Genomic DNA, 9,521 nt, shown 5'->3' on the forward strand with positions numbered 1-9,521 from the left:
TTTTCCAGTCTATCCAGATCCCTCTGCAGAGCCCTCCTGCCTTCCAGCAGGTCGACACTCCCTCCCAGCTTGGTGTCATCAGCAAATTTGCTGATGATGGTCTCAATCCCCTCATCTAAATCATCAATAAAGATGTTAAACAGGACTGGACCCAACACTGACCCCTGGGGAACACCACTAGTGACTGGCCGCCAGCTGGATACAGCCCCATTCACCAGCACTCTCTGGGCCCGGCCCTCCAGCCAGTTCTTAACCCAGCGTAGAGTAAACTTGTCCAAGCCATTACTGCCTTTGTTAATAGGGTTTTAGAGACTTTTTGGCCATGACTGATGCCTTTTGTGCTGAAGCGTGCACTGTGCCCTAGGGTTTAGGATAGCTGACTGGTGGAGGAGGTCTGATCAGGGGTGAGAGGAGATTCTGCATCGTCTGACCAGGCGATGGCTGTAGTTGGTGTCTGGCCCTGAAATGCAAACGTTCAGCTCCTGAGCATCCAGGGAGGACACACTGGTATTGGACGCTGATTTCAGCATGGGAAAATGAAGTGGACCATCTTCACTCAAACAAGGTAGCTTGGGTGTCTGCGGCACTGGCACAACTGGTCAGGCCTTAGGGCTGCCGTGCCCCAGCTTCTCCCCAGCAGAGCCTGGAGCAGCACTAGGACATGCTTGAGATTGTCAAGCATTCTGCTGCTGAGCCTGGGCCAGCGGTGCTCTGGCCCTTCATGTGTGAAGAGTTTTCCCTCAGTGGCAGCATGCTGGTGGTGGGCAAGATCTCATGCATGCAGAAATGAATTTCTTCCCAATACTTAAAAATATCCTATCCATCCATTGAGTCACTCTGAAATGATGTCTTCTGAAAATATTTAGCAATGGTGCTTTCTAGGTTGTTTGGTGAAAGAAGACCAAGCTCTTGGGCTCAGGAGATGGTGCAACTTGTGATGGACAAGAGCAGCACTGAGTTGCTCTGAGGTAGAGGGTCCTGGAGGAGAGACTGTTTGAGCTCCCAGATGCCAGGGAGGCTCTGCCTGAGACTTCGTGTTCTGATCATAGCTGGGTCAAACCAGAGAAAGAGGAGAGAGGCTCCAAAGTGTGCTGCTAATGTCTGGGCTCTGAGGTGTAAGGATGAGGCAGACATGTGGAACGACAGGTGTTCATCAGCTCGGTTTGAGACTGACTCCCTTTGTCCTTCAGCTGAATCAATGGAAATTGCTGTTGTGGATCCAGGGCATTCCCTGAGATCAATGTAGTGCGTAAAACTGTGCTGTGGATCCCCATTGGGCAATTTTGAGAAATACTTGTCAGGAAGGGGACAGTTTGTGAAAATGTTAACCTCTGAATCTTAGAGCTCATGGAACACACCTTTATAGAAAATACCTCAGGGAAAATAAACCAGTAAAGACAGAGCATCTCTGATTTGCAAGTGTGGTACATGCAGAGTGTTTACTGGCTTCTCTCTTCCTAACAAGCCACATGTTTAGGGGCCATTGCTAGAATAATGTAACAAAACGTAATGAATGTCTCAAAGCAAGCATGTGCCTGAAATAGAATGTTCTGACTCTGCCCTGTTGCCGTTACATGACACCCCATTTCTGTTTTAAGGTGTTTTTTGTCACCACTCTTTGCTTCAGTGGGTCCTTCTCATCCTGCTGGAGCTCAGCTCTGTGCTGCAACCTGAGCATCCCATGAACTTCTGTAGCACGTGGAGCATCTGTGCAGGGGGACTGCAAACCCAGGAGCTCTAATAGTTTTTCAGTGCACGCTCCTTGTTGTCAGAGCCACAGCGCATCCTTCTGTCACCCTAGAGCCTCCATGCCCAGGAGCTGTGTCCCCTCAGATCTCTTGGCAGCCCCCAGTCCTGACCTGCAGCTCCTGTTTCTGCTGGCTCTGTGGGATGGGATGGCTGCTACCAGAGGTGCCTCGCAGGCAGAAGCCTGGGGAGACATAGCTCTTGTCATATGTCCCCTATAGCTTGGACTGCCACAATGTCCCTGCTGTGTGTGGCTTCTGCAAGCCCCTGTGTGACCACCCTCAACCCAGCCCTGCTGCAGGTGAGCTTCCTGAGACACTTCACAGTTAAGAAACCAGACCAGTTCTATAGATCTCTAGGCATTAAAAATGTGCTTTCATAATGAAATATTTTTCATGTAGGAGTGAACCCCAGGCATAAAGAATCAGTTCTACTTTCTGACGCTTGCAGAGCAGCTGGGCTGAAATCCTGACAGAGGGAAAATCCCTGCAGGTTTGCCAGATATGGGGTGGTTTGGTGGCACGTGTGGTGGCCAGACAGTGATTTTTTTGGCCAGGAAGGCCTCCCTGTGCCATGTGGTGGTGGCATCTGCCTGCCAACGGGGAGGAAAAGCGCGAGGGAGGAGAGAAGTGAGAGAGAGTCTGGGGGAAATTACCGCTCACAGGGATAGGGGAGCAGGGTGATCTGATAGCCCAAGAGGGGGACCCAGCAGTGAGCAAAAACTGTGACTTTCTACTCTCTTTCCTTTCACCACTTGAGGCTTTCTTAAGCAAAATAACCATCTTCCTGCTTCACAGTTTCCCAGAATACCTCAAGGCATCTCAATTAGTGTTCAAAATAATCATTATCCCCATGATCCTAATTCTCAGCTCTGGTGATTGCTCTGCAGCATCCCTGGGGTTGAAGCACAAGGAGCCCTTGGGAGCTCAGGGCTGATTTAGATAAAGTGTGGTGCTGGTGACAGCACCTGAAATGGATTAATTTGGTTTCTGGTATAAGCCAGGGAAGTAGTTATACCAGAGATGAGTTTGATCTGTTACTTGCTATTGTGCAAAGCAATGTCGAAGGAGATAGAGGAGAGCTATGCATCTTCTGTGCCTGAACCTGTGTCTCTGTCTCAGCTTTAGGCAGCCAGGGATGCCTGTGGCAAACCTTTCCCAGCCCTGAGCCAAAGCCCTGTCACAGAGGCTGCTGATCGGCACCAGAGTGAACGGAGAGGCTGTAGTTTCAGCTGTATGAAGTGGGTGCTCCCAGCATAAGTCTGAGGAATGTTTTCTTCCTTGAGTATTTCTTTTAGCTGGTGACTGTTGCCTCTATGGATTTCTGTGCAGGCATTGGAAACCTGAGTGCTTGATGATTTAGACCTTATTTGGTAAGTTTTCAAAGCTAAGGTTAAGAGGAGGGAGGAGGAAAAAAAAGGAAAAGTGAATCTACTCACCACGACTAATCTCTTCAGTGAGATCTTGACAGGCGCTGGGAACTTACACAATTTTAAGCAGATGTTTTGCTGCAGATCGCTGTCACACGCAGAGCCCAAGCCCCGTCCTGCCGCAGCAGTGTCCGTCCCAGGGCTGTGCAATATTGACTTCGGTCTTTCTTTTTCATTAACTTTCTATTTCTTTTTGTGCGGATTACTAGCTTGCTGCAGCAGCTCCAGGTTTTGGCTCAACGTTGCCGAAGGCATATTTTTATTATTGTGTAATGGGTCTGCGCCTCTTCCTCTGTCACGTGGCATGGGAAGAAATTCTTATGCGCATGTGGCTGGAAAGCTCTTGATGCTTGGGGAGCTTTTCCCTTTTTGTCTCTCCCTTGCAGTCTTGTATGAAAGGCTCAGGGGTTGCCTGGATCATCTCTGACTGATTCTGTCTCTCTCTGCTGTAACCATTGCCCATGCAGCAGAATTTGTAAGGGGATGGCTAGTGCAGATCAAACTAGGAAACAACTTCGACACTTGATCCCGAAGAATTAAAGCAAACCTTTTTCTAAGGGTGGAAACTTGCTTCTAAAACAATTTAGACAAAGAGGTAATGGCACATCACTCCAGGCTTGAATTAAAGGACACTTGCATGAATCAGCAGCTTTGCAAATGTGAATTTTGTGAGGAAACTGCATGTACCTCAGCACTGCTTCAGGTGGATGTGTGAGACAAAAGACGGAGACTTTGCCATGGGGATGGCAGGGCAGAAATGCTTCTGTCTTTGGAAAAGGTTGAAATTTTAAGTTTGCAAAGTAATTACAAAACTCCTAGCGATTGCTTAAGGTAAGGCAGTAACACCAGAAGCAGTGGCTGAAGCCAGAGTTCTGCCAACATAGAAGCGTTGAGTCGCAGTAAATCCCTGTCCCTCTTGTTTTTCTGCAATTCATGGTGTTACAGCTCTGAGTAGCGCTGATATCCCAGCATATACCAGCCCATTAACACCCAAATCTACAAATGCTGTTCAGCTCTCAAAACTAACAGTGCTTCCCTTACAGCCCCCAGGGAGGTGCAGAGACACATGGGGGTTGCAGAGTTTCTGACCCTGCTTACCCCCTCTCCACCTCTTCCCTCCCTCCCCGCTTTGTAGGATGCGCTGTGATGCTGCCAGGGCTGGTGTGGACCAGACTTGTCTCTTTAAGGGAGTGGTGGGAAGAGTCTGAACAGGAGCTGTTTGCCCCAGATGTAGAGCTTGGGCCCATGGGTGCCTGGGCTCACAGTGTGGGAGGTTATGGGGGACCTGTCACCCTGCTGGGACAGCAGCCATGGCCCTGGGACCATTTCCACCCAGGTAGGGCAGGTCACCGGTGCCCGTGGCTGCAGCCTGTGGGTTCTGTTTGTGGGTGTGAGGTTCCTGCTGTGCCCCAGGCAGGATCCTGCACAGGGCTGGGACAGGCTGTGCTTGGTGGCTGGGCTCCCACTCCTGCCCTGTTGTTCTCCAGGAAATATTTTCTGCTCAGTCTGGATTATCAGCTGATTGGGAGTATGCTGAAAGTATCATTTCTTACTCTGCCAGAATTCATTCTTATCAGAGCTGTTGTGGATTTTTTTTAAGCCTTTCCCTGCATTTGTTGTTGGAACATGGTGGGAATGGATATAATGTAAAAGTGAAGAATGTGTACAGTTTGCTTTGAGCTGCAATCAACCCAGCTGCCCTTGGGAGGGGTGGGAATGTTTGGCCGAGGAAGCACAGGACTGTTATTATGTGGTGCCGATGGTCCTTCAGAGCTGGCACTCCGACCTCCAGCTCCCTGATGGCTCAGCAATGTTCCCTGCCATTGAACAACCCTCGGAGCATCCCCCTCCCCAAACCCATGTGATCATCACCTTAAATTTCGCTGGGATAAAGGCTGTTTTAGAAAAGCTGCCCCCAAACCTGCTGCCCACCTGGCATTGGGGTGAGTGCAGATGGGGACACCCCCAGACACGGGCTCTGCGAGCTGCTGTCCCCTGGGGCAGCTCTGGTGGTTGGCTGAATATGAATTATCACTTTTTCCCTGTTTCCATAAGTTTGTAGGACCCCAGTTCTCATGGAGAGCCTCTCCCACCCATGTGTGGGGCTGGAATCAGCCAAAAGACTCAAGCGTTGCACGTGCACAGGTCCTGCCCCAGGTTTATTATGAAACCTGATGAAAACTTCCCATGGGCTTTGTGAGAGTGCCAGTTGGATTGGCCTCAGAAGCCACAGCGGGTTGCTCAGATGCCAATGCTGTTGAGAAGAAAAAGTCCTTGTGCTTCTCCCAAACCTGCCCCATGGTGGCTGTGCTGGGGCACCAGAGCTTTGTGATGAATGTGAAATGGGCCAGGGACAAAATGATGCTTGAAAATTCAGCAGTCCTGCTGGGCAGCTCAAGACGTGACCGGGGCAGGTGCAGTTATGGGGGGGTTTGGATCCGCAGCACGCTGAAGGCACTGCAGCCTGATCCAGTCCGGCGGTGTGGGGAGAGGCAGTGCTGGGGAGCTCCTGCCAGGCAGATGGAAAATATGTCTATGCTGCAACACGAAGCTGAGCTCACCCGGGTCCCAGACAGCTCTGCTGGAGAACATGTTTGGCAGCACACTTTGTTAAATAAATAAACTGCCCACTCACAGTGGAACAGAGCAGCTCTGAGACTTGGTTCTTGGTTATTTTTTTGTTTTTTTTTCAGCTAGACACTGCAGGGGAGCGTTCCAAGAGATTGTGTCCCGTTTGTGCTGCTTTTTAGCAAAAGCCTCCCGCTGTGATTAACAGCGTTCACCATGGATCACGGGGAAGGCGGCTGGTTGCTGCAGTGTGGGGAGCTGGCTGGGGCTGACGCCTGCCCGGGCAGAACCCCAGGGCACATGTAGTACTGGGGGTGCAGGTCCCCACCGTGATGGGCTGATGTGGGGCTCCCTGCCCACCTGCACCAGCCCGGGAGGTGCTGCTGTGCTGGTCCTGGCTGTGGTCCTGTCCCCAGCACAGCGCACTGTGGCTTCACATCCTTTAGACAAAGCTTGTTGGGGGAACGCATGGCCATGTGGTAAGGGAAAGGGGCAGCGTTCAGCACCCACGGAGCAAAAGGTGTGATTGATATTTTTGCCAGCTCGGTGCCTGAAGGTGAGTGATCTCCAGGTCCCACTCTGGGATGGCACCATGAGTCTGTGTCCCAGCGAGGATTTTCTCTTGTTTGCTTTCTGAGCGCTAGTGTGTTTTGCTGATACAGACACCAACCTTGCAGCAACGACTTTGTGACCAAGTAAAATGACTCAGCAAATGCCAAAATAGCAGCAGTTCACCCAGAGGCTGGAGGCAGCGTAAAATACAGCCTTCCCATTGCACTGGGCAATGGCGATGAAAGCGTACCTCTCTTCAAAGATGTGTTGTTTTATTTGGGGGGAGATACTAATCGGGGGGGAAAAAGCATTTTTTCTACCCAACAGGCATCCTGGCTTACTGTGGACTGGTGATCTGAGTGTTTTTATTGCCCTGCCTAAAAGGAGTTGGGAAGTCTGTGAGCAGTCTTCAGAGAGTGATTGTCCCTCTCCAAAAGCCCCCCATAAAAATGAGTCAAATCTCTGTTTAAAGCTAAAGGATGCCCTTGAGACCATTAGCTCTGCTTAGGAACTGCAGTCCTAACCCATTAAGATAAAAATAAATAGAGCTTATTTTAGGAAGAGGGAAGTGGGAACAGCCCAAGCAGCAGTGAGACACCGCAGCACAGTGCGGAAGATCTGTTAAATTTGGGTTTTTTTGTCTCATGCACCTTCTAACTCAAAGTGAAATTCAGCAATGTTTTTGACTTGCCACAACTGGCTCCTGCCTAGGTATATAATGACAGAAACAAGAAAAGTCTCTTCTGAAAATGCCTCATATTTCCCAAAATACAATCTCCAGCCCCACTTCTGGAGTCTGTAGCATCAGCAACAATCCCAGTACCTGGGGACAGGGGCAGCATTTGCCCAAGCCAGGAAGGCCAGCGACAAATGTCACATACCTGTGTCATGGTACAGTGCCTTTATCCTTCAGGGCAAAGCAGCAGTCCCCAGAGACGAGGGAAAAATTGCTTCCATTGCGTGCGAGCCGTGACAGTCTCTGCGGATAGGAATAGCTACACATAAAATCCCCTCGCCTGCTGCCACTTTGCAAGCAGATAATTTTGCATTAGAGCTGGCTTTTCTGTTCTCAGAAAATTGATAATGTACTAAAAGTTGTCTTTTAGCTATTCCTAAATAGTAGCGCATCAGCAGAATATACTGCCTCTCTGATGTTAAAACCTGCAGCCTGGTGCTTTTGCTTCTGCCCGTGCCCAGCACGAGACTTGTTAAAACACGAAGGGACAGCCCAGCAAAGCCAGAAGCCAGCTGAAGGCACCGTGCGTCTCCCCCAGCTCGGGTCTCGTGCAAACTGGGGGCTGATGGCACAACCCCTTACAAAGGGGCTGTGCAGAACCGGGAGCGATGTGAGGAAGTTCTTCCAGCCGTGCTGCCGAAGGGGCTGCCGGGCAATGCAGCGAGCGCCTGCAGCCTCAGGCCTTGCGTCCTGTTCCGCCATGCACTGTGAGCACCTGTTGTAGCAGCCGGTGAGGAACAAGCAGCGATGGGTTAAAACTCTGCTGCGAGGTGGTGTTGGAGCCAGATTTGTAGTTCTCAGTTTTATATTAAAAAGCAAGAACAAATGTGTGTGCAAATGTGTGAAGGAAGTAAATGCACCTAAAAAAAGGTCTCTTAAGAGTTGTGGTGTGAGATTGACATGAGGAAGGAATTTTTTACCCTGAGGGTGGCGAGAGCCTGGCCCAGGTTTCCTGGAGAGGTGGTGGATGAACCATCCCTGGAGACATCCCAGGCCAGGCTGGACGGGGCTCCGAGCAACCTGAGCTGGTGAAGATGTCCCTGCTCATGGCAGGGGTGGCACTGGGGGAGCTGGGAAGGTCCCTTCAACCCAAACTGTTCTACGATTATAGAGCAACAGGCCCAGGACTGTGCTCAGATGCAAATGAGTGGCTGGGTGGAGGCTGTTTCTAAAATGCGTTGTGGGTCATCTAGAGTTGTGAACAAATTTTTTTAATGTAAAATAATTAGTTCAAATTAGAATGCTATTTGTCTCTTTCTTTGTTGCATACAGCAAAATGAGGAGTTGCCTGCACGTAGTTCAGGCCACAGTGTTTTGGTCTGAACAGAGTAATTAAAGTTATACCCCAAAGTGGTATGGAAAACTGCAGTTACTGGGTGGCACTAGGCACTCGTGGGCATAGAAAATCCTGTCTCTGCTGTAGTTTTTTCCTAGAAGGTGAACTCCATTTCATCCTTAACTACTTGCTGTCATTCCTGCTTTTTCTGATCCTTCAACAGCTTAAAACCATCACGCTCACGTAGAACAGTGCATCTCTTTGTTTAACCCACTCGGGAAAGCAATAAAGATCCAATTACAAAGAAACGTGGAGACAGTAAAAGAACTACCTTCTGGCACACCTTGGAAGATAACACAGTGTGCTCAACTTTTCAACAGAAAATAAAGAAGAATGTTTTACTCTATATGTTTTAAAAATGCAAATATTTTCAAATCAGCTGGCTGGTGCAGTTTGCAGACTGAGTATGCCTCAGACAACCAGCACTCAACAGGAGGAAAAATGAGGCAATCAAAGCAATTGTTGAAAAGGGAGATAAGAGAATAATTTTTGAGCTTTTCCAAGGGCAAGATTCAGTGAAAGCCACCCTGCCTGTGCTGGGTCTTGTATTGCGATTTGAGAATTTGAGTAGTCTGTATTACCAGGCTAAGGAATTTCCTCTTGCTTCGCATCTTTGTGCGTACAAGACACAGGAGCTCTCACCTTCAGCTGCCTATGCGAGAGTATACACATTTTCCTTGTGCGTTCATTTTGTCCAAACTAGCCTACAAACTTGCTTTAACTCATTCTAGAGAGGAAAAATTCTTGTGCAATAGGAAGTGGTCTCTGGATATGCATAGTCAAATTGCATGCCAAATCCAAGGGGAAGCAGATGGAGGAAAATTAATCCTCATGATCAGATCCACAATGTTCTTTAACATTTAACCTTTATGATATAAATAGGACAACATGTTTTAAGCTTTATTTGTCCTTTAACTGCTCATGTTGATCCGGACGAGATCTACTCTGCATTATTCACTAACACAAGGAACTCTATTTTGAATAAAACACTAGTAATTGTTTTTTGACCGGGAGCTGCCTTTCTGCTGCACCATGGAGGAAACTGGTCCATGTTCCCCACGGGCTCTGTCCTAGCAGAGCAAGACAAGGTGTGCCAGAAAGTGAGTTACGGTCACGTCATCAGGTATTGGAAAGAAAATTCATCCACAGGGATA

General features: G+C 49.0%; 1 protein-coding gene across 2 annotated transcripts in view; it reads right to left on the reverse strand.

The window, feature by feature from the left end:
• LOC102093666 (cyclin-J) overlaps positions 1-3,493 on the reverse strand; it is a 39,740-nt gene extending 36,247 nt beyond the window's left edge. Inside the window, exon 1 of one of the 2 annotated variants that reach the window (XM_065030039.1) lies at positions 3,185-3,493. The gene's annotated coding sequence lies outside the window, so the exon portion shown is untranslated. The remainder of the gene's footprint in view (positions 1-3,184) is intronic. The other variant, XM_021289107.2, reaches the window with a different exon arrangement.
• Between the last annotated feature and the right edge of the window lie 6,028 nt (positions 3,494-9,521).

This window comes from Columba livia, chromosome 14 (genome assembly GCF_036013475.1).
Source record: "Columba livia isolate bColLiv1 breed racing homer chromosome 14, bColLiv1.pat.W.v2, whole genome shotgun sequence".
Taxonomy (NCBI): domain Eukaryota; kingdom Metazoa; phylum Chordata; class Aves; order Columbiformes; family Columbidae; genus Columba; species Columba livia.